Genomic DNA, 24,866 nt, shown 5'->3' on the forward strand with positions numbered 1-24,866 from the left:
AAGCAGGTAACTATCACCCTGCTCACTCCTTAATATTATTCTTTGTAATTCCCTTTAGAGACATGGTATTTATAGCTTTGAACATAGGAAAGGAAGAATAAAAGTTCTTGTGCAAATTTTCAGCAAAGCGAAATCACAGAGTGGTCCAGACCTGATTTTTGCAGCCAAGCATCTAACATGACCAGAAATATTGCAGCCAAACCAAATCTCTTTCAAGGGATTGCAGCACCATGTACTGTCGTCATGAAGCTGCGGGTGTGAGAAGTGTGTGGCATACTAAGATGGAAAGCATATGAATAGAAAACACATTTCATGGAAAAGCTTTGTCAGGGGAGATTAAGATAACTGTTTCTGACATTAAAAAGTAGGATTTAAGTTGCAAGACCTCATATGAATTCAGAATAAGTTTTTGCTACAATAGTGAGAAAACTTCCTTTCTTCTACAGTCTTACAGTTGCACCATCTTGGGAATGACATTCAGTCTTTCTAGATAAACATTATTGAACAATATTCAAGTTTTGTTAGTTTTATTTTGTTCAATAAAGATTTCCTGCAAAATTCTAGCACATTTTAAAATCTTCAGCACTAAGTATGAGCAATCTTTAAACTACCACTCCTCCTAAAGTGAGTTTATACCAGCTGTTTTCAGCTGGAGAACAGATTGCCATAAAGTCTTCTACAATGCTCTGAATCTTGAAAGTGAGCAGAAGGTAATCATTCTCCCCTGTCCTTTCTATTCCCAGAGACAAGGGGAAATAGGAAAAAAAGAACAGCAGTAAGGAGGGGAAAAAATCTGCATGCAGCTATCAAAAGGAGAAAGGAGAAATCAAGAGGAGGCATTTGTCCAGTAAAAGAAAGGATTGGTATGTAACTGATACTGGGAAAAATGACTGTAGCAGTGGAAAAAGGTATTAAGTTATTAGCTTTATAAAAAGATTCCATTTCCAGCTTGAAGGAAATTCTTCAAGAAAATGCCTACATTGTACGTGACAATTTAGTGAACAGGTGCCCACCATCACCAGAGAGATCAAATTCATTTTAGAAATACTAGACTTTTAAGAAGGAAGACCACTCCTGATAATGTCGATTTATCTACACACACATACACGGAGTTACCAAATAATTCAATAGAGAGCTCAAAGATTCTGAGCTACAGGCCACAGTATGTGAAAGGCTGGCCACTGGAAGCATATTATGCTAACTCATCCAGTCCTCATGGATTTGCTACTCACAAAACCCAGCAAAACTGAAAAGGCCAACTCACATTTTGTCATGTCACAATTTAGGAATGACACTCCCCAGTTTAGTGCCTCTCCTTTACCCCCTTTCTCTGACACTTCCCCAAACCAGATACCATTCTCTTGGACTCCCCAACTCCCCTTCCTGCTCTGGGGATGGAATTGAGAATTGGAGGTACAAAAAGGTGTTACAGGTCGAGATAAGAACAATTCATATACTGGAAAGAGCAATGAGATAAGAAAATGAGCAGTAACAACTACAATATTAATAACAAAACACGTAAGTCACAGATTTACACATAAAACCCACGACAAATACCAAACATCCCATTACACCATGCTTTCTCCTGACTAGAAAAGGAATGCCTTTCCTCCAAGAAGCCAGAGTCCCATTTCCCCACCACTGACAATGGCACAAAAAATTAACTCTGTCCTGACCAGAACTAAGACACCAACCAACAAAACAAGCTTCCTCAGTAGCAGGAAGCATTTAAGCTAAAAAAAATAAAGAGCAGGGCATGCAGACAGAAGAGAAAGCACCTTGAGGTACTGGGACAAAAAAAGAGGCATAATAAAGCTGTCTGTATAGTATAAAATCAAAGTGTAAGAAAACATCAATATCACTCATTGTTTGGAGTTAAGACAAAACTTAACTTACAGCATGGAGTTTTCATGAGGTGCCCACATTTTGGTTCCACTAGGAAGGGTGAATCTGCATTATTAATCCTAAAATTATAGCTCAAACATTATTCTTGTCACTCTCTCAACACTATGCTTGTCACTTATCTTAAGACCTGAAGCACTAATTTTCCATATCAAAAATTTAATAGCTGATGCATTACTGGAAAAGATGAAAGAATAACTTGCATTAAAGGAAACAATATTTTAATAAGCTTTTAATGTTAATTGGTCAAGAGTACTTTTAAGCCATCATATAAGATCTGTATCTTTTTACTCTCTGAGTAATTGGGGTTTGTTGTTCCTTGTTGTTGTTGTTAAAGAAACAGAAAAAATACCTATAATTCTCTTATTGCAAGTGGAAAGCTTTAGCACACATACATGGGACGCTCCCAACTTTCAGCCCACAAATTTCCTTCGTATGTATACCTTTAATCAAATAAACCAATTGTATTCAGAATAATAACATACCTTAGAATTACTGTGGGTCATAATCACAAATTGTTCTTGTTATTTGAGGCGTTTTCACAATTGCAATAAACAAAAAAATCTTTGTGTTTTTCCACGTTGACTGAGAAACCAAGATCAGGGTAGAAAGAATAGGTCAAAATGTAAAACTTATGGGTGCTTTCCTTCATTTTCAATCCATATACACAATTTCATTATTTAGCAACCACATGTCATACATTTAAAATCAGTACAGCCTTAGTACTTGCAGGTATTGACCTGCAAGTGTAATAGATTGTTGCATAGACCTCACAGCATTAGCTAGAAATACTGATATATAAAATGTGGAACTTTACTGTACACGTTCAAAGAAAAATCCAAAATTCAATGTCAAAAAAAGACCAATAAAATTGCTTTTAGGTTATAAAATTTTTCACAGCAGAACGGTATCAAAACAAATACATGCAGTCAATTACTCTTGTGAATTATCCTCTGCAGAAAATAAACGGTAAGGAGTCTCCATCATAGCAAAAGTTGGCTGGATGTTTTTTAAAGGTGTCAAAAGAAAGTGACAAGGGCTTGCTTTGCTTTTTATCATTCCATCTTTATCACCCAAGTTTTGCAGCCTCCCTCCATGGCCAATGAATGAATGTTGCTTAAATTAGTCCATTTAAAAGGTAGGTTGAGCCATTTTCACATTGACTTATATAAAGCCATTTTTCCTGTTTTATTAGTCACATTAGCATTCTATTGCCCTTTAAATGTCACAAGTTCAAGAGCATAGCTGTACATATCCTGGAAATACTCCTGTTTTATGCATTAAAACAGAAAGCTACAATTTCTTGGGACAGATAAGGTGACCAAAAAAAAAATATAAAAGAGAAACAAACAGGGCATAATAGCACAGAACAAAACAATAGCCATTAAGAAAAGATTGCTTGCAAGTGAAGGAAGAGCAGGAGAGCTACCAAGAGCACAGATTTAGAAATGCTTGCTTGTATTGTCTCTATCAAAACATGTGAAAGAGCTGATAAACCCGCCACTTGCTGTAACTCACCAAAAGGAAGAAAAATGGCACTGCACTCACCCCCTGACATATTCCTTAATCTTTTAGGGACCTTTGAAAAGCCACATTGTATGTTGGAAGTACTTTCATTTGTTAGGGGTGTTTTATTTGAAAGCAGAAACCTGCAAAATTCCCTAGGTGTATGGTATCTAACTTAAAACATTTCCAGGTTTATCAAGGGCAACATGAAAAGCCCAGACTGGTTGGAAGGAGTTTTTGGAAATCAAATTAATTTTGAAGTCTGCAGGATCTGACCTATCATCTTCTGTCAAAGGCAGGTTAGTGCTTCAGACAGGTTAGTACTTGAAAATATCACCTGAGACACCAAGTCCAGTTACCCACAGAGGAAAGCAAAGTACAACAATTTTTTCCAGAACTGCCATAAAAACATCTTCCCTACATGTTACCACAGCCCACACTACACTACCCACCACCTCCTGGCAAATACAAGGCTCATTATATTGCGGCTTTTAAATGTCTACTGCAATGTGCCACAAGAAGACATAACTCTGTTTCTGTTGCCAAGTGTCACAGGTCCCCACAATTGCAAATAATTTGCAAGAAAAAATAGCTTAAGAGGAAAGTGGGCCACATGGTACAAAGAAGGGCAAACTCTTCCTCTCCTCTGCCTTCCTTCCACTCCAGAAATCCTTGCCAAGCTCATTAAGGGGAAAACCACATACACCCACAGGATGCACGTAACATGAGGATTAACACATTTACATAGCCACTCAGCAGGTATATTTTTAGGTTTTATGCATATCATGTTTTAACTCCAGCTGTCAATTAAGCCCCACACAGCCACTCACTCACTGCTCCATCCTGCTGGTGGGGGAGAGAATCAGGAGAGTGAAGTGGGAAAATTTGAGGACTGAGATAAAGACAGTTTAGCAGGCAAAGTGAAAGCTGCATGCATGCAAGCAAGGCAAAATAAGGAATTCATTCACCACTTTCCATGGACAGGCAGGGATTTATCCACCCCCATGAGTGCAGGGCTCCATCACATGTAGCAGTGACTTGGGAAGACAAATGCTGTGATTCCAACATGCACCCTTTTCCTACTTCTTTCCCAGGTATATCTGCAGAGCATAATTCCATATAGTATAGGTGCCATGACACAGTTGCCATCTCCTTGTGCACCTCCAGCTCACTCACTGATTGGGTGGGATGAGAAGAATAAAAGGCCTTGTCTTTGTGTAAGCCCTGCTCAGCAATAACAAAAGCAACCCTGTGTTATCAGCACTGCTTCCAGCACAAATTCAAACCACACCATCATACCAGCACTGTGAAGAAAATTATCTCTACCCCAGCCAAATCCAGCACAGTATATTACAACCATGTCGTGGCACCTGAACCGAGTCCACACCAACAAATATTTGGAAGCTTCAGTGTTCTGCATGGTCCATTGTGCAGGGTGTCACCATTGTGCGGGCTGTCACAGGGTGCAGTGGTTCCCTGGTGGCTGGAGGTGCCCAACAGGATCTGTTGTGGCGGGGGCCAGCCCTGTGATGCTGCCCATCACCAAGCAGAGAGGTTTACTGGTCTCATCAAGAGCCCCAAGAGCCAAAACCCCAAAGGCAGCCCTGGTGCAGCCTCTGTATTGCCCAAACAGGGCTGTACACAGGGACCTTCTACTGTGGAAACTTCATCTGCCAGCTCTGGAAAAGGTGGCAGGCAAAGGGGAAAAAGGAATGAGAAGTACCGCCACATAATAGGTCCTTGGATATCCTACATCTTTGGATTCAACCTGTAGCTGCCAGCTCCAGCATAAGCTATGTAGTATCTGATGTCAGGTTCAGAGGCAAACAAGCAAGTCAGTGACAGTCTGAAGATCCAGTTGTGGCTCTGGCAGCACAGGAAAGCCACCAAAGTAAAGGGCAATATCTCCTGCTCCCAGCACTAACAGTACCTACTCAAATGAAGGTAGGAGTTCGTAGTACTTGCTTAGTGCTCCTATCTAGACTTCCAGCTGGCAGGCTGTCACCACACTCCTGAGGGCCCAGAAGGGCCCCAGCAGGCAGCACCAGGGATCCAGGTGGCACTGCTCAGATGTTATGAGACGTCACACCTCAAGGATTTTTATGCCCAGCAAAGTTCTACATTTGGCAGCAGGCATAGGAGGAACTCATCTGCCATTGCTGCTGAAGGCCATCAACACCAGTTGCCCATATAGAAAAGACCATGGTGCACAATACACAAGATGAGTGATGCTTAAACAGAAAACTGTTGAAAAGAAAGTAAAGGCTGCACACAGCTGTATAAGAATGCTGAGGCACAAAGATCTTTGCCTGACAAAGCCAATTTAGCAATCCCTCATCCCAGGAGGATGAGTAAGAAAGTCACTCAGGAAAAGGGTTTTGTCTAACCCAGCAGGTGCTCAAACCGCTAGGCCTAAATTTGGCGCTGGCAACAACAGCCTCAACATTGTATTTAAGCAGTCAAGTGAGCAAACAATCTGTAAGCTATTGAATATCATCTTGTCACAATAAATGATGGAGTAGTTCAAGGCTGAGAAATACAGCTGCCAATCCTGTCATCTGTTTTAGACTACCCTAATCCATTTTTGATTTATATATAGTACAGAGCACCCTAATGAATCCAGCACAACTCTGAACAAAGACCTGAGCTCAGCTCTTTTGCATATGCTTCCTCTCTGTGAATGTGTCAACTCCAACTCAGCAAAAAATATGATGCAAATATCTTCTAGGAAATATATAAATATTCTCATGCCCCATGCCCATTGAAAAGTTCATTCTCTTTCCTTGGAGCTAAGATTGCTCTTCCCTTGAAGTCTGTAAGGTCTGCAACTAGAGTAGTGAAAATGCGCTCCAAGAAACTGTTAAATCCACTCATCAGAAGCAGTGCAGTAACTCTGGTTAAAGTTGACTGTGCTTTAGGATCAGACAGCCCTCACAATTCATTCTCTGTGATAGACACAGATTGATTTTTTTTTTTTGAGAAAGAAACTCTTTGCTTTGTGCTAATACACAAAACCCACACCTTTATAGAATCATAGAATTGTTTAGGCTGGAAAAGACCTCTAGAATTATCAAGTCCAACTATAAATCCAGCACTGCCAAGTCCACTACTAACCTGTGTCCCTAAATGCCATAAGTACACACATTTAAATCCCTCCAAAGTTGGTGACTTCAACACTTCCCTGGGCAGCCTGTAAAAATGTCGGTCAACTCTTTTGGTGATGAAACTGGCCCTGATCCCCTGCTTGTTCTGCACATGCTCCATGATGGCCCTCCAGAGAGCTGTTCCATGACCTTCCTTGGCACCAGGGTCAGGCTGACTGGCCTATAGTTCCCTAGATCCTCCCTCTGGCCCTCCTTGTAGATAAACATCACATTTGCTAACTTCCAGTCAACTGAGCCCTCCCTGATTAGTAAGGGCTGCTGGTAAATGAGTGAAAACAGTTCATTACATCCTAGAGTGTCTTCCTGCAAGCTGTTTTGACATTTCTTCTCTCCCTTTTGTTTCAAAATCCAGGGAGATGAATTTAGGCAGAACTGCAGTCAAGTATTCTTCCAAGCTAGAGAAATTATTCATCATTTATGCTGCATAACATGCTATACAATGTCCACCATCAAGTTCCAGAAAGAGATTGTTAAACTTACACAATTATGCATTCTGAGGAGAATAGGATTAAACATTTCTGACAAAAACTTTTATCTCTCCCATTTTCAGTAAACATGATTATTCTTTTTCAAGATAAAAAAGCTGTTTTAAGTCCGTCAATGCTGAAGTACTCTGGGAAAGCCAACAATAAAGGATACACTTGATTCTTCTGTATTTTCAAAAAGTTGTGCTTGGATAACACTAAGACTACTCATGATGCTTTAGTTCAGTCATGTTTTCCTGAATTTTTGCTTTTGTTGATCTGTCCATATGAAGAAAAAGGTCCAAACAGTGGAAGTTTCTGATATTTGTATTCTACTGCAGTAATGGTCCTACCAGCTCAGGGTAGATATACATCTGATTCACATGGCTAGGAAAGAAGGTAAAATCAGAGAAAGCATGGTTAGGTATTCCCTAAAGCATGTTCCCAGATCCCAGCAATTAGGGAAGAGGGAAGATGGAATACCCTTTATTAAGATAAACTTTTTCAGCTATCAAGTGATGTAAAAACATGATACCCAAGTACAAACAGTGTGGTTACCGTGTCTGCCTGTCTTCTGTAATGAATTTTGATCTACATTTTCATTTCTACTTAATGTAGACTTTCATCACTCCCTATCCTCTTCCTGCAAGGAAATTAAAGTCACTTTTAATCCTCTTTGTTCAATACCTGTTTGGAGCTGTTCCCAAGAAATAGAGAACTTTTGCAGAGACCTCTAGGTTTCTGTGCCAATATTAATCCTCCATCAGTATCAGTCTCCTAACCTGCTTCTTCTTATGGGCCAGAATCAAACTGGAATAATATCAGAGTTCAGGTCTGTCCCTAAATGCATCTCTTTCTCTCCCATTCTTCTCCATTTCTTCAACCTGCAGTAGCTCCATATGCAAGGAGATGCTGGGAAAGCAGACTAAATTAGGGGAAAAGCTTTCTCTGGTACTTGCCCCTCTGACTCAGCAAGCAAAGAAAGAAGGAAAGGCTGGGGCTCTAAACATAGTCCCTGACTACCTATCAGAGGCAAAGAGTACCAAAGAGCCTTATTCAACATGAGCCCAAGGAGTGGGTTAGTTATGCTGTCTAGACTCATGCCTTTGAAAGTCATCACCAAAATAAAACACATCTTCAAAACCTTCATTATTCCTCACTCAGAAAATTTAAAAAGCAAGTCAGGAAACCTATTTTCTTCTTTCTACATACTATTTTCTGTTTGGAAGTGTAATGAAAGAAACCACTTGCTGTTACTGGAAACCTTGGGGGATCCCAATGTCTCTGTTTCCACACCACGCAGCAGTGGCATCACCCTTACCTTTTGAAGAACCAAGAGCATAATCGCTGAATTGCATATGCTCTTTGACTTTAGTGACTCCCAGGGAATTTGAAGGGGTTTAGATGCTTACAGCCCATGATAGAGTGCAAGCCTGAGACACAGCATTAGAAGCAGTAATGCATCACCCTTTCACAGCACAGCTGGAGCAGGCTGCTGTGAGGAGAAGGCAGCAATTTCATTGCCTATTCATTGCCCTACAAGAACCACATTTAATCTTCCACAAAGGCAGACAGAAGAATCTACATGTGACCCTAACATTTTTCAGCTGGCCATGGCACTGAATAGAAATGTCAAAGTAAAATCTACTTTTCCTGCAGCTGAGCAATAAAGACATTTATGCATCACATCCCAGAGCTGAAGATGATTTTCCTGGAACGGGATATTTTGCTCATCTGAATCTCTCCTCTGGCATCAGCAACATTTTTGCTAATAAGAGACAGACCCAAATTGAGTCTTGTGTCACCATTGGAGTAGACTGGGAGATGAGAAAAAAGGCAGGGGAAAAAAAAATCTCAGATATTAAAAATCAAGCTCTAACCTGATTCTTCTGTGTCTATGAAAAGAGTGAGTGAAAGTTGATGCACCCACTAAGACAAGCACTGTCATCACTGACCTTAGTGGGGGCTTTGTCCCTGCCTGTTGTGACACAGCCCTCTATAATGCTCCTTGGCAGCAGATTGTTCAGCATCATCTGGCAGCTTTAGTGGAACTTTAGTGGCTAAGGGGAAGAACTTTATGAGAAAGAAGGGGGAATTTTCCTTCCTCCCTCCCTCCCCTGCCTTGCTCAGGAACTAGGAGGTGCAACCTCAGGAGCTGGCTCTAATTGGTAATGGAGTGTCTAGATATAACTAGGTCCTGTGTACACCCCTGTCCTCAAATGGATGAAATGTCAGCTGTGATCATGGGCTCATTATGCCAAGAATATTGAGACAGCCTGGAAAACAGGGCTTTTTCCTTTACTGACGCAACACGAGGAGACTGCTCGTTCTTCGACAACAGTGGCCTGCAACTTGGGACTGCAAGCTCTGACTCAGGCAGAGTCAGATCCATGTCTCCTCATTTGCACATTGCAAAGCAGCTACAAAGCCAGGTAACTAAGGCCTCCCTGACTCCTGCTACCCCCTGAACAGGAAGTCCTAAGCAAGAGTCCCACAACACTGAGTGAGCACCACACAAGCAAAGCCGCAGTGAGTTTACAAGATGACTTTGGGGGAAGGGTCTATCATCCAAATAATGAGTTACCCAAATCCTTCCTGCAACAGCCAGAAAGCCAGAACCTTGATTGTTTGCCATGGCTGAAGGCATTAAAAAAACAAAGCTTACATCCACGGTGCCGTGAGTATGGAGTAATGAAGAAACGTGTCAATAGGATCATATATGTCTGCTGTTGCTGCAGTTACAAGCTCTCCATAATATTGCCTCTTTGCAGAGACCACTTGGTAGGCTTCTCAAAGCTCAGACAACATTTAATGTCAGAAGCCTTGGGCATATGTGAAAATTCCTTTAAAGCCTTGTATAAAAGAATATAAAAGATGGAAAAAAGGCAAGTTTACCTTTGAAAGCTGTTTTCTGACTTTGTAAGAAAATATTTTCTCACAGGCTGTACTAAACACAGTATTGAGTAAGAGTCACGCCATGTGTATCTGTGAAGCAAAGTATGGCAGAGCAGGAACAAAATAATGTTGTATAGAAATATTTTTGTATAGAAATTGTTAATTTTCATTGCTGGCATACAAAAGGCAAAGGTCATAAAGAAGGGTGGAGAAGAACTTGATATAAAACTGTTTGGTTTTAGTATTTGGTATCTCTAATTAAAAAGATATCAACAACAGAAAGATTATTCATAAAAAACAGCAAGAAAAAATTTTCTTCATTTTTCTAACAACACCAGATGTCTTGAAATATAGAGGTCAGTTATAACTGACTTTTAATATGGCAAAATAAACCCCTAACATTTTTATAACCTACATTTCATGAAGTCAGAACTAATCAAAATGAGCTCTTGCTGTCGTCCATCAGCTTTTCCCAGCCCAATACTTCTCTATCCTCCCTTCTTTCACATATATGGTTCTTATTTTTCCCATAAGAAATCTAAATTGATAGATTAAAATAGCCCATCTATTTGATTTCTTTAAAAGTAATTGAAGTTTTAAGGAGTCAAGCTAAGGACATAAACACATCCCAAACCCATTACCACTCTTCTTTGAATATTAAACCCATATATTTGAAGTCCTTCACATGACTAAGCTGGGAATCCAAAATCTTGTTATGCACGGCCCCACACATCAAGTAGCAGAAGGAAATAGAGTGACAGTTTCTGTACAAGAGTTCCAGAAGTCTCATTGTACAACACAGTTTTTACTCTTAAAATTCTTTAAAATGCTTTGGAGTGATGAAGACAGAAGCTACTGGTCCTTGTTATACTTTATCACTCTTTCAACTCATATAAAATACACTTTCACAAATACTGGTGTGAAGTTCATTCAGAGAAATATTTTTGCCTGTAGTCACACAAGCATCTCTCTTTCCACTCCTTCTGTTTTAGGCCTTGATCTTATCAGAAACTTCAGGGCAAACAGAAATATGACCAGCCCCAGTTACAAATATACCCCAGAATTTAAATATCAAGAGATCTCTCTCCAGAACCTAGTTAAAAAGAAGCACAGGTAAATTCACTAAATTCAGGGGAAGGTTACTTTTAGGTGAGGCCAGCCCCTCCAAGTACTAGAGCAGAGTTGGAAGCTAGTTGAAAGACAGAGTTACCAAGGTGTTTCTTCTCATATGATATCAAATTGGATTATTCTACTAAATCTGCATTGAAAACTATGTTACGCCTCACATAAAAGTTGTAGTAATTTACTGTTTCACAGAAAAAAAAATAAAATGCTCATAAAACAGCTCTGCAAGGTAGGTTCAGGCCAATAAGGTTTTGAGTAAAGCATGATCTCTAGGACTAAATAACATCCAGCAACTAAAAGAGGTGCAGATTGTCCAGACACATGAGAGACTAGAATACACAGCTATAGCACAGCTATGAATAAAACAGCTAAAACAGAGCCTTCAGAGGCAATCCTCTCCACAAACAATTGTCTCACTGGGAAAGATGAGATTAAAAATGCAAACAAAAAACTCAACTCCTCTGACAGAAATTCATATAATCTGGTAAATACAGTTGTCCAAGAGCCTATCTAAATCAGAGCCAAATCACAAGCTGGGGAGACATCTAGAAAAAAACAGAAGATTGTATTTTGAGCTACCAGCATGCTATTTGCCACCAGTGTGACACACCAGCTTTTAATTTGTATTGATTACAGCATTGTTTGTGATGCATGCATGATGGAGAACATTTTTTTCTGTAAGCTACAAACCTGACATGAAATATTTTATCCTGTTTTCTCCAAGATAAAGTCAGCGCTTTCTGCTAGGTCAGTCTTTTACAATGAAACTTCTGCTACCATGGGCTCTTGGAAAAACAAAAAGAACAAGGAAAAAAAATTCAGACACACAATGACAACATCTAACAAAACTCCTCAAATCTGACCACTGCTCCAGTTTCCCAAAGTACAGTCACTAAAGAGGCTTTTAGTAAATTGAGCCTTAACTTAAATGTGACCTCAAATTCTGATTACCTGAAGGTAAGCTTAATATCATATCACATTAAAATGCACTCAAGTTCTATATTCATTCCTCTTATTTTGATTAGATTGTAATTCTACAGAAAGTCCTCTAACAGAAAAAAAGGAAAAATACAAATCTCTGTGTAAAAGGTGTAAAAAAGTAAATGTTCTGAGGGCAGATTAAAAGTGTGTTCTATAAACAAGCAAATAACAACACTTTATCATAAGTAGCATCACCCAAGCAGCCCTACACTTAAAGAACATTTCAACTTTTCAGGAAAGATGCCTCATATTGTGAAACTTTGCCCATTGTTCAAAAAAGATGACACCACACAAAGATGGTGCCTGAGAGAATAATTTGCAAAGATATCAGAAACTAGTGACTTGGATCACCAGCTGGTAAGCTGACCCTCATTAGTGTCCCTCTCTTCACTACTCCAAATTCTGATAAACTGCTCTGCACATTTCAGAAATTGTGTGAAGCCTTTGGGTCCTCAGGGATAACAGTTTATCCACCAACAGCTGATTTAGGGCCCATTTTTAGACAGATTTTTAATAGAGCTACCACCACCAGAAGAGAAAGTACAACTTTTTGAGATCGTTAATGAGATTAAGGAGTGGTAAAGCTGAGAAAGGTTACTTTTCCTGACCTTTCCTGCGAGTCTAAGTGTCAGTGGATTCACAAACTATGGCAGGTTGGATATAAACACTTAATCCCAGATTCATTTCCCATCACAAGGGGTAACATTTTCCCAGACTCACTGAAGAATTTTCTAATTGTACAAAGAACAGGGGAAAAGGGAGAAAAAGGAAAAAAGAAAGAAAAAAAAGAGAGGAAAAGAAAATAATGTAATAAATTGGTAACTCAAATAACTAAGAGATAAGAAGAGATCTGTCTGGTTAAACCATAGATTTATAGCTATAAAAGGTGCAGAGAAGAGGGAATGATGGAGGGAAAAAAGAATTGTACAAAAACGAAGAGGGATGGTACTTTTAAAAGAAAATCAAGTAGGAAATATAGAATAGTGAATTTCCATAAGGACATACTAGGTGAAAATCTGGCTTCCCCGAGATTGGATAGCAGAACAGTTAAGGATAAATGAGCTGGTTATTTTGTACATAATGCTGAACTAAGGTTCAGCGCTATATACAAAGTGACATTAATTTTAACAATCTTAGACCTGAAACTGAGCTACAGCTATTGGTCCTTCTCTGTAATGGGCACCTGAGAGATACATAGCTCTTTCTGTCCAGAAATAGCTCTCACAGAGTTTACCTTGTAGTCCCACCCTCCTCATCCAGCTTTTTGACCTCCAGAAACCACTGAGTCCAAAGATTGCCCATTAGCAGTCTAAATAAAGACTGCTGGTACTTTTCTATAGCAAAAGGTACTGTTCAAGATGAAAGGTTTGGGAGATCCTTTGATAAGGGAAAAATATATATACAATTATTATTTAGAAAATTAGAATTCTGGCATAGAGTCTGAGTCAATAATATGGCCTTCAATAGTGTATATTGCTGTAAAGGAAATAAAAATGTAAGGGTGCGTATTGAATTGGTGATTTCACTATTTAGTTTCACTGATTACAGTGCCTCATTCTTAGTATGTTTTGTGCCCAGTTATAATTGTCAAGTGAAATTAATTCACAGATTTCTTTCACCTCTAGAGTTTACTCCAGATCCTTGCTGACACAATTATTTTCACAGTGTGCTACTTTACTTGCATGGCAATTGTTATACGTGTCTCTTGCAAGCCACAGACAGCATAATTCTCTAGATTTGATATATATAGATATATAGTAAAAAAAAATCCTAAACTTCCTAGAATTGTTTACAAAATGTCCACATTGAGCTTAAAGCTCATAAGGTTTCTTGCAGCAGTAAAATATTTCCGAGGCCTGGAAGGGGTGATTTTTAATACAGAGCCAGTTGCTAGCAAGAGTTCAATAAAACAGTCCAACTTTCCATTTCCAAGGCAGGATCATAAAATATGCCAACACCAAATAAGTTGAAAGAGAGAGCTGATCAAGGGCTAGATTTCTCAGAGGGTACCATGCAGTTTGGAGGAGCACCTTGGCTGAAAATATAGTCTAGATTTTAAAGACAAAAATTCTCTAATGTGGCAGATCTGCAGGCCCTGATCAGCAATGTCAACAGAAAGCCACCAGCTGGCAGTATGAAAGATAACATTCAGCATTATATTTGTCAAAAGCATGTCTTTAGCTAAATCCTTGAGAAATTCTGCTACTAGTAATAATTCCATAAATTTCTGTAGCTCTGTATTATGTATCAGGGAGACTGATCTTCCTGAGTATTCCTAAGAACTTAAGAAGCATATGGCTATGGAATCTAGTGCTGAATTAGGAGCTTCCTAACATACACAGATCTCTACTTCCCTGTTGACCCTAAAACAGCAATAGCAAAACAGAAAAAAATTTTCTATTAGTCCAGATCTCCTGAACTTTCCTGTCCCATTACCAATACCAAAAAGTATAGCACTAAATAAAGCAGTACTAAAGTTATTCTGAATGATAGTTTGGGGAGGGAGGGCATTAAATCCCATGGAGATGGTAAAGTGTGTGTCCTGACAGCTGAGTACTCTGAAACTCTGACTGATGAGGGAACAGAGAAACAGAAATTAAGCCTAGAAGCAGCAAGAATTCCCTGAGACAGTGCATTCTGGGGGAAAAGGGAAGGCTTTACAGGGTGCAAGAGCTGGCTGGCTGAAGCAAGATTACAGGTCCTGAACAGCAATAGCAATGCAGAGAACAGTGTGGAAAAGTGACATCCATGAAGCTGAGCTATCTGCACATCAAAATGAGTTGGATCCTCAGAGAAAAGTTCCTTTCTGCCCCCATTAAATGAGCCAAGAGGCTGGGCCAAGGCCAAGTACCCACCACAGCACAAAGCAGTGGAAGACCCTCATGTATCTGGCACTGCTAGAATAAAAGACATGAGGTCTCCTTGAACACTCAGACAAGTTCAGGCAGGAGCTAGGCTGTGAAGCTGAGAGTGAGCAGCAAAGTCTAGCCCCACACCAACACTACAGCAATACAAGACCATGAGAATGTAGGCACCAGAAGTATCCAACAAATAGAAAATGGACCTGGGGAAGTGTGGTATTCACATACCTTCTGAACAGAGAGAAGCTGTGAGAGAGGTAGAGAAAATAATGATCAAAACAATTCTTATCTCCTTTGATGCTCCTGTGTTTCTGAACATGTGGAATGTGTTGGAAGATTATTTACTTGAAGGAATTTGGTAATTGGAGTCTGCTGAGGATTGTTTTGTTTCCTTGGCCAATCACTCAAAGCTTTGTCCTGACTGTCAGGAGACAGTCACAAGTTTTCTTTAGTATTCTTTGTAATATAGATATAGTATGGTATAATGTAATATAATACAGTTTTAATAAATAGAGTGTTCAGCATTCCAAAGCCTTGGAGTCAGATGCCAGTCATTTCCCAGGAGTCAGTATTACCTGCCAATATTACCAGAGTCTCTTCCTGAAAGAAAGAAATCTTGAAACAGGACATATTCAAGTAGCTCCAGCCATGTCATTTTGGAATGTGCTAACCAAAGCTTAGCCAGTCCAGCCACTTGAAGTTTATACCTCATCACACTGTGTCATTTCTACTTCTGTTTGTGGCCAGAATGAGGATGTGCAGAGAGCCATGACAGAGGAAAGCAGAGCAGCAAGCACAGTTATCCTTCAGTTGCTCCACAGTCATAAGGTGAGTCACTTGATGGATCAGAGAGTCCTGTCAGAGCTGCTCCACCTGTACAGGCTTACAGCCTTCATTCCAGGTACTTATTACTCAGCATAAAGGTGTATATTCCTGAGCAGCTTCTGAAAAATTGTAAAAGAAAAAAAATCACTTTCTAGAGGATTAACCTAATTGCAAAAAAATGTAGACTAACAGGAAGGATACAGAAACAGGTGTACTGTGTTAATCACAAGCGGCTTGATGTCAATGAAGCACCAGAAAGAGGCAATAGGGGAACAAACAAAGAATCCAAAACATGGAGTTGTACTATGCCTGCTTTGATAAAAACTCCCTCATAGCACATAATAGACTTCTAGGAAGAGTGACTATTACTGGATATTTTGGAAATAGAAGCATTGTCATGTTTTCAGAGAGCCCAAGCATCCATTTATTGTGAGAGTCCACTGCAACACTGAACATAATGCTGGGCCAACCTGCAACATTATTAATACCATAAATGTCTCCCAGACAAATTAACACAAAGCCATAAAATTGCTTCAGTGGAGCCAGTCTGAATGATCACATTAAAACCTTCAATTCATGCAAATTCTGCAACTTGTGACTCAACACCATACTTTGCCTTTTAGAGCCACTTTAGTAGCATCTCCACACAACTGATTGTCCTTACTTATTGGGGCAAAATCCACTATGAGGTCTCAGGCATCTACTTGTACATGGCTTTGCAACTTCATGAGCCTGTGTGAGTCAAGAAGTAATAAAGAGCATGAAGGCAGGAGGAGGGAAGCCACACTGACAGAGATCTGTGAACCAGTAGTGAAATGGTGATCTACATGTCATTTACCAAAGACATTGGCCCAGCTTTCTAGTCCTGCTCTATCCAGTACTGCTAGGTTAAATTTCATAGGGATAAATGTCACCACATAATCTTTGAATAATCCCAACCCCACAGCAACATCAGTGAATTTTTTAATTATGGTGAACTGTTTCAGTATATATATTTAACTTCTATTTTGGATATGAGTGTTATGTCAGATAACAGTTCTGACAAATGCAGTAGAAAAACTGGCCTATCTTTAAAAAAAAATCATACCTGATAGTTTCATTTATCTCTGAATACCAAGCAGCACTCTTCACTCCTGAAGTTTTGTGCCCTAAGAACAGGTTATTTGCTCCCATTTCTGTTCCCTCCTTTTTCTTTCAGCAAATTGTGCTTTGAAGAAAAGCCTGAAAGCATTTGCAATCCTCCATGTGTAAAGTCTTGGATAATAATTTTCTGACAACAGCTTCACAATATGGCATGCCACTCCACTTGTAATCCTATTGTTCAGATTGGTCTGCACCAGCTGGAACTTGCCATGTTAATATCTTTACCCAAGATCTTTTTCCACTCTACTATGACAAGCCATCAATAGAACTGTGCCTGTGGCAGCTCTGGCACCAAAAGTATACAAAAACCACTATTGCCACACTGCAAAAGGAATTACAATAACAGACAAAAAACCAAAACCAAAAACATTAGCAGTCTAAGGTAACATGGATTAATGGATAATGAAAGATTTCATCCCCTCAGTTCTCCTTCCTGAAGAGAATTCTCATGCAGAATAAATATTAGTCATTCCATTACAGAGGGTGGAAGAATGAGACTGTTTTTGAGAAGGAGAAGAGAACAGGCAAGAAACAGTAGTGGGTATGAGAAATAAAGCAGATAAAATACCAGTAAGTTTTAAACATTGTAATTCTAAGCCAGGAAAGTGGAATTACTCTAACACATTGCAATTTATCCCCCTATAATTAGCTCTGGAAAAAACATTTATGTCTATTTTACCTGGGCATAAATGCCAGAGACAGGAATTCCTAGAAGAGAGAAGAAAATGCTTTTTCATTTTGGACTTGCATAGGGTTGAAAAGGCATCTGTACACATAACAGTACACAATTTTGTGTCTACCTGGGTAAGACATTTCTGATGCCAACAATGAAAGCTGATCTGAACCGTTAAACAGCTGTAGATCTCTATAGTCTTGCACCCACATCAACAGTGATTGTATCATTGCCATGTCTCTGATGAATGATGGCAGGTTGGCCACTGCAGTGTGGAATGCAGGAGGGAAAAGCAGATCAATGCATTTGCAAAGAGCTGTTTTTTGCCAGCTGTACCCATTGTCCTGAACAGGTTTTACAAGTTGATCTATTAAACCCAGACTAATTTCAGCAAAGTATGATTGTTTCAAGACACATTAAAAAATTTATAAACTCCTAGGAGACACCAACTACTGACCACAAATAAATTTAGCATTCACGAAAAAAATCTTTATATCTCAACTTCTGATTATCATAATGCAGAAAAAATTAAGCACAAAGCGAGTAAATTATTTAGCCATTATAAAAAGGAGAAGACTGAAAAATAATATTTGCCATTCAGGTAGTATTTTAAAATCAGTGCTCTGATTGCTAAGCTATTACAGGAAAGTTGACCTCTTTCTGTTAAGCAACTTAAAAGCACTCACTTTTCAGCAGGTGTCATTGTTGTCTAAAACTTTGGTGGGTTTTTTAAGGTTTGAATTGTACAGTCTGTGAGGGTATTAGGAAAGAAGTGAAAGTACCTTTAGCTCTTATATTCACTTTTTATACTGAAGGGTACTCAGTATTTGCCATTGTCAATTTGACCCTTAAAAAGAGTGAATGATGGCACCAGAAGTTTACACATTGTACCCAGAAAGAAAATCTATGCTGACTCTCAATAAAAACTACTCTATGCCCAAAAAGGTCTGAGGGAAACTTAACAGAGAAAGAGAAAAAGCATAGCCAAGGAGAACTTCTACCTAGTGTCCTCCCTACATCAGGGGTCTGGAAGAGTCTAGTAAGAAACAATGAATCTAGCAGAAAGAGCTAAATAAAAATAGTAACTACATGCCATGTAGCAGGACACCTATCTATGAATTCAGAAACTATTGAGTTTACAACATAGATGTCATTTATCCTTGCAGAATTATGTTTGATAGTATTTTTCTAAAGCATCTGATTGTCATAATATAATATAATACCACTGAACTGAATCATATGATAAATATAAGGTATTTTTCTTAAATTACATATTAAACTCCAGATGGAAAAAAAAAATCAGACTTGATTTTCTGGACAAGAGTGCCCACTGCCTATTTCTTTAGTGACTACAAAGAATCCAGAAGGTTTCCCTTAGATAGTTTAAATTACTGTAATTTTAAAACCAAAACCAAACATTTAAAAACCCCAAAATATATTCTTATTTGGCTCACCAGATTCAAAGTAGAAATGTCTTGAAATAAACCATATGAAGGAGATTTCAGCTTAGCTTACACTACCCTGCATATTTAACTCAAGTAGTTACTTCATTTTTCAGGACTTGGCAATTATGAAGGAAGAAATCAAGATAGATTGTAATAAAACTGAAGCTGATTATGCTGATGAAAGATCTGAGGAAACCCCATCTGTAGGCAAGTGTTACCCTTGACTTTTTCTCAGTAGAGACACTATTCAGAAAACAAAGGCATATTATACACATTTCTTCTTGAATCTAAACATTGAAATCTCTGGATTTGTAGAGGCAGTATTGTGGATTGTAATTGTAGGAAGTAGACAGCATTCAAAAAAAATATGCACTTTGTACTGTCAGCAATCAGATTTTGATAGTGGTTTTTTTTTACCTAGAAACTTTGCCCTAATTTGTCATTTTCATAAGTCATCCTATTTTGCAGAGCAGAATCAGTGGATGATGACAAAAGAAAAATGAACTTATTTTTATGATTTCCCAATTGTCGTATATGAAGAGGAAGCATAAAGGCAGAATGAAGAAACAAAGGAAAATGAAAACTACCACAGAAACCAGAAGCAAGTAGGTTGTTTCTCAAGAACTTAATAAACACTAGCAGACTTGAAAGATGATGTGGTTTCCATCAAGTCATGAAACAATAGCACAAATCAAACCTGTAGCAAGCTAGAATATGAACCACAGAAGTATTACAAGCCACATTAACTGGCCTTTTTGCAATACAGTTGGTCTTTACCCAAATGGACATAGTTGCATAGCCTTTTAATCTTAGTAGGGGACCCTCTGGGGGGTCACACAATCAATAACGTTGGAAAACACCTCTGAGATGATCAGGTGCAGCCTCTGACCTAACACCATGTCAGCTAGATAATGGCACTAAGTGCCACATCCAGTCTTTCCTTAAACACCACAGGACAGTGACTGCACCACTTCCCTTGGCAGTGCATTCCAGTGTCTAATCACTGTGCCTGAGAAGAAATTTTTCTTAATGTCCAACCTAAACCTCCCCTGGTGCAGCTTAAGAGTATGTCCTCTTGTTCTGCCACAGATTGCCTGGAGCAGAGGCTGGCACTCAGCTGTGCACAGCCCCTTTCATGCAGTTGCAGAAGTCTGTGTAAGGAAGCCTGAAGAACTTTCCAATACAGTGCATTATGCTGTGTCTACTCAGAGAATTCACAGCCAAACTTCTAATATCTGATATCTTTATTAACAGAAAACCAGACTATTCTCTCTACTACTGTCCTATACTGGAGGAAACAAATGCCTAAAAGCCATCAATGGAAGGTTTTTCAGAGCAATTCCCAAAGCAGTGTACAGTATGTGGAGTTGGGAAGGCTTTCTGCATGGACTGAGCGTTCACAGAGAAACTGTTGTAAATTTAATCTAATCTATTCCCAAATCTGCTCAGAGACATCATGTAACCCCAGTAGGCCTTCCCTACTGTTTCCTCCTTGCAGTTTGATCTCAAAGAGGAAAAGTATTCTTTCACTGTTGGTGGTCTTTACTTTTACATTCAATTAAAGACCATGAAAGTAACAGTCAAAGCACTATTCTCCCTGTAAAGATGTTTGGATACATCAAATCTAGTAAACTAAAATTTATTTCCTAGCTCTAGAAATCAGAGCAACAAAGGCTGCAAGAGTCAATGAAACCCAAGACCCAGCTCTAATCTCACTTGCTGTGCACTAACAAAGGTATAACTCTCTCCCATTTACTTCACCATTAAAGTAAAAAATATTGACCGCAGGGAAAAAGTTATGGAGACTACAAAAAAAAGTAGCTTTTGTAAGAGAAATTAAATTGTTGAGAAAGTATTTTTGATGTCATTTAAAATGACAATCAGAGAAAAATGTAAATTTCATTTAAAATGAAAATCAGAGCTCTGCTGAAGTCAGCTAGCCAGTCAGATAATCCACAGAACAGAAAACCCTAAGAAATGTGTTCAGCCAATGATGGAACAATAAGTTTGCGTGATGCTTGTGGCTAAACAAAATACAGATAAGCTTTACTGTTTCTTTGCCAGTCAAAAAGCGGCAAGGACTCCATTTCAAGAGATGCAGACAGCCTCATAGACTCTTTCCTACTGATACATTTTCAAAAGACCTCATGGAACAACTCCACTGCTCATTCCGTTGCAAAAGGACAATAACAAGTTATACAAAGCTTCCCTGAAGAGTTATCCAGCTAAAGTTTCATGGGTTTAGGAGAAATAGTTTAGGAGACAGACATTTCTATTGGTATGTAAAGACTACTGCAATGCCTTTTACCTGCTATAACTTGTGGAGTGGAGGAAAATACACCAGCTTTCAAAGTTTTTGTATTCCAAAGCAGAACCAGTATGATTTCAGCTCAGGTAGGATCTCTGGTTTTAAAAGGCTTATTGCTTCACTGTTTCTGAATCATGTTATTATGAGATGTCTTTCCACATATAGAATTTCCAAAGCATTCATCAAGTGCACAATAACTGTCAGATTTAGAATCCAAGTGAATTAGCTATTCATCAGTGCAGAAGGCTTTTCCAATCAAAACTCTTTGTCCATCTCTTCCTATAATGAGCATAATGGGCTACTTTTCCTTCCAGCACACCCCACTCTCGCTTCCTCCTAACCCTTGACAGAGCTACTTGTAATGCTAGCATGGAGAGCTCTGAAGATTATGACATCTGGGAAAACCTGAAAAGCAGGGAGAGGTGGAAATATTTAACAACAGCAGCTGCATCCCATTCAGCTGGCTTGTCAAAGTACATCCTGATTGGAATAAATTACATCTCAGCCTCTGAACACTGGAAAGGAAACACGGTGTTTACAACATAACAGTTGGATCAATTCCAAACTGTGACATATATCACACAAAGTTGTCATGACGGAGCTAACTACAGGTTTTTCTCCAAAACTGAAATCACTGCATTAGCATTAAAAGATTGATCTTCATTTTGAATGACAACATCATCACATTAGCATATAATCAACATAATCTTGTAGAGAAATGAAAAATTGTGTTGATGGAAGAACAGGATACATCTTAAAGAAATATGTTAATACTTCAAAATGGAATAAAGCCTACAGAAAATTATCAAATTTTCCAGATGAGATACCAGATACATTTTCATCAGCTTCTATAAAATGGTCACTCTTGAGGAGATTGGCATTTGGAAAACAAATAAATAGTTAAAATAGAAGTCCTGCCATGGGTAGTAAGAGCAGATCAAAGCCAAATTCTGGAAACCCAGCTGCAAGCTTTCATTGCAAGTTTCTCTTCCTCTGTCCCCAAAGTGACAACTGAATTTTGTTAATTGTCAAAGAAAGATTGAAAATAGGCTGGAAGTCAAAGCCAAAGGCTGCCATGTTACATAAATTAACCAGTTATAGCTCAGTGCAGACTTCTTGCATCTTAGCCATGTGTTGGCCGCTGTTGTTCAGAAAAAAGTAGAGGCCTCCTAAAGGTACAAAACACAGCTACACCAAGTGAACAAAAGTGGTTCCTGAGAACCTGAGACAAATGGGACCTGAGACAAAGAGGTCTTAGACATCTCCAACTCTTGCTTTTACAACTACATCAGCGTATCAGTCATAACGAATTTAACAATGGACAGCTATAACAATCTCTGCAAAAGTTGTCTCTGCTTGCACACAGAACTCAACCATCATAAGCAAAAGAAATAATTAAGTCCTATGTTACAGCATTACAAGCATACATGCTTTTTTGTATGCTACAATAAGGATTTGACACTACGTACTTCAGATATTTTACAGTCACACTGAATAGCTACATCTGCTCCAACAGAAAAATATAATTTCTACCAACAGAGAATTTCAAAGTTGGAAAGGAGAGAGAAGGATGTCATGAAGCCTTCGTTTCACTAGATTTATAGCACAACATTGCTAAGATTTTACCATTAGCCAAAGATGATGTAACAAAACAGGTCCTGAGTCTGAGTTATGGGAACTTTAAAAAACAGGAGCTAACACTGAAAAATCATATTCCTTCTTTCCTATGCCATCATGAAACATTAATCTAGTAATTTTAGGGCCCAAATCAAATTTGCCAAAGCAGTCATACAAGGGTGACATTAAGCAAGTGCGAACTATTTGCACAAAAAGAATATTAAGGATTTTTGTAAAGTTATTTATCACTTAGAGTTCTGATTGTAGAATTGTAGTACTAATGAATATTTGTGTCAGGGTGCACAGTCGAGCTTCCTCAGTTTTGAAGGACAGCTCATGGCTGAGGATTACTGCCTTTCAGCACAGTCCAGCTGGCCAATTTCCTCAAAACCCTTCCAAAAGGTAGTTAAGATTATGCAATGCTGAGTGTTTTTGTGCTTACTCAGTGTTAGGGAGGCAGATGCTACTAAACAGGGATAGTTTTGTCACCAGTCTTTTGAATCTCTAGCTCAATTACGGCGAAGAAAAATCCCTCTTTTTACCACATCAAATGGCAAGTTATGGCAGTTCCCATCCTTTGTCCCCCTCTACCAGTCTCACTCAGACCAACTTAATGGTCAACTTCCCATCCTCCTGGATACCAAGCATTGTGAAGAGTGCAAATAGACCCCCTGACTTAACCCTTTGACTTCACCTTCATCACTGGGTTGCTTGCTTCATTTCCAGATAAGCAGCTGAATAAATGTGTTGAGCTGTCTGCATTTAAGCAGGAAATGACACTGATTGTCACTAAATATAGTGAGTGTGTACATATGTTTCATTGGAACCAGAAGCTCAAATTAGCCTGTCAGAATTTGACTGTACCCTGATGCTAACCTGTCAAGTAATTCAATTAGCTCAAGAGAATAAAGAAAAGGCTTGTCAAAGCCATCAAGGCTTTCCACTTGCTCAAGTCCCATCCCTTTGCTCACTGCCTTTATTAAATCTAAATACATTTCATATTTGCAGATGGGTAGATGCTGTCTCTTCATTCCTCAACTATCTCTTCACCACCACTTTCTAACTGAAAAACTCAGCAAATCTATGGAGAGGAATTGGAAGTAATTCTTTACAGGTCCCTAAAACCTGTTTTTCATTTGATGAAAGGAAATGCCTGTAGATAAAGCCTTATCGATAGTTTAACTTAGCTTTTCTTGCAGAGTACTGAAAAAACATTAAAATAATATTTGTAATAGAGATTAAATGAAAGAGCAAAGATATCAATCAGAAGTGCTGTCTCCTTATAATTCTTTCTTTCCCCACAAGTTCATAAAGAAGCATAGCATTTCTTGTCACAGATGTCTTAGAAACTAGTAGGAAAAAAGTGAAATCAAGCTCAGAATTGCTATTTGCCTCAAGGGTACAGCCATGCCTAATGGAAACTGCAAAGTCACTAATGCCAAGCATGTCCAACACTGACTCACAGGCTGGCAAGTCTGAGCTGCAGTCAGATCTACAAAGCAGCCAGCCTGCTCAGACCCTCCTTAGCAATGGCACTTTGCATCTTTTCCCAAGCATGCCCTCTCATCTCCTTCCCAGCTCTTGGCCCAGGCTCCATACCACCTCCTTGTAGTGCCAAAAACCCTGTAATGATGCCAGCTAATCAGCAGTGAGGGGAAGCAAAAAAAACATATTAATGACATATTCTCTTAATCAGTATGGTAGTGGTTTCCTCCCTCTTGTAATATTCTGATTTGTATGTCTGTTTAGAAAAAAATAATTAAAAACAACATCAGGTCTTATTTTGGCAAGGACAAGACTCATACAAGAGACTATGAGAACATGTCATCTAGATCAATCTATACTTCCTCTTTGCATTGCTTATCTTACAACCAACATTTCTGCACTTCAACAGAAAATAATTGTTCAGCTTAAAGGCTGAACAATTTGGCTTTGCTCCTGAAGAGTCTAATAGGCT

Source organism: Geospiza fortis, unplaced genomic scaffold (assembly GCF_000277835.1).
Source record: "Geospiza fortis unplaced genomic scaffold, GeoFor_1.0 scaffold41, whole genome shotgun sequence".
NCBI classification, from domain to species: Eukaryota; Metazoa; Chordata; class Aves; order Passeriformes; family Thraupidae; genus Geospiza; species Geospiza fortis.